Source organism: Ochotona princeps, chromosome 13, assembly GCF_030435755.1.
Source record: "Ochotona princeps isolate mOchPri1 chromosome 13, mOchPri1.hap1, whole genome shotgun sequence".
Classification (NCBI taxonomy): domain Eukaryota; kingdom Metazoa; phylum Chordata; class Mammalia; order Lagomorpha; family Ochotonidae; genus Ochotona; species Ochotona princeps.
Window position 1 is genome coordinate 50,257,956 of NC_080844.1, and position 828 is coordinate 50,258,783.

At 38.6% G+C, this 828-nt stretch overlaps 1 non-coding gene across 1 annotated transcript; it reads right to left on the minus strand.

Moving 5' to 3' along the window:
• Window positions 1–432: 432 nt before the first annotated feature.
• Window positions 433–538, minus strand: LOC118759469 (U6 spliceosomal RNA). The gene has a single exon (XR_004996204.2). It is a non-coding gene; the product is annotated as a U6 spliceosomal RNA (small nuclear RNA).
• Window positions 539–828: the final 290 nt, after the last annotated feature.

Consider the following 828-nt stretch of genomic DNA (forward strand, 5'->3'; position numbering starts at 1 on the left):
ATAAGTCCATCATTCTGTTATTTGTGTGTCCTGACACTGCTGATGCAGACAATGGCAGACAGTCCAGCATCCTATTGTTAAGATATATCCAACAGTTTCATTGACACTCCATCTTTGATTTAGAAGTAGAGATGCCTACTGCATTGTTTCTTCACAACTGGATATGATAGTTCCTATTGTGCCATTACCGTACATTTCCTTAAATGAGAAGCCATAAAACAAAATAACAACATGAATGAAAATAAAACGAAAGATGTACAGCACCATGGAGCTAAGTAACATGCTACTGAATAACCAATGTGTTGATAAAGAAATGAGAAAGAAAGCACAAAAGCTTCTTGGAGAAAATAATACTATGGTGTGATCAACGAGTCAGTGAAGAATTGAATAACAGAAAAACTATTCTGAAGAAATGAAAATAAACACAACATCAAAAACATGGAACGCTTCACGAATTTGCGCATCATCCTTGCACAGGGGTCATGATAGTCTTCTCTGTATTGTTCCAACTTAGTACATGTGCTGCCACAGCGAGCATGGACACACCTTTTCCAAAGGATGAAATTCAAATGGCCAACAGGACATATGAAAAGCAGCTCAGGAGCACTTAAATCAGGGAATGCAAAGAAAAACCACAATGAGTTTTACCTCACCCCAGGTAGAATGGCTATTATCCAAAATCCAAATGATACTTGCTGGCAAGGTTCTCGGGAAAAGAGTATCCTAATACACTGCTGGTGGTGGGAATGTAAAGTAATGCCATCTTTTTTGCAAAGCAGAATGCAAACTCCTCGGACATCTAAACATAGATCTAACACACGACCCAGC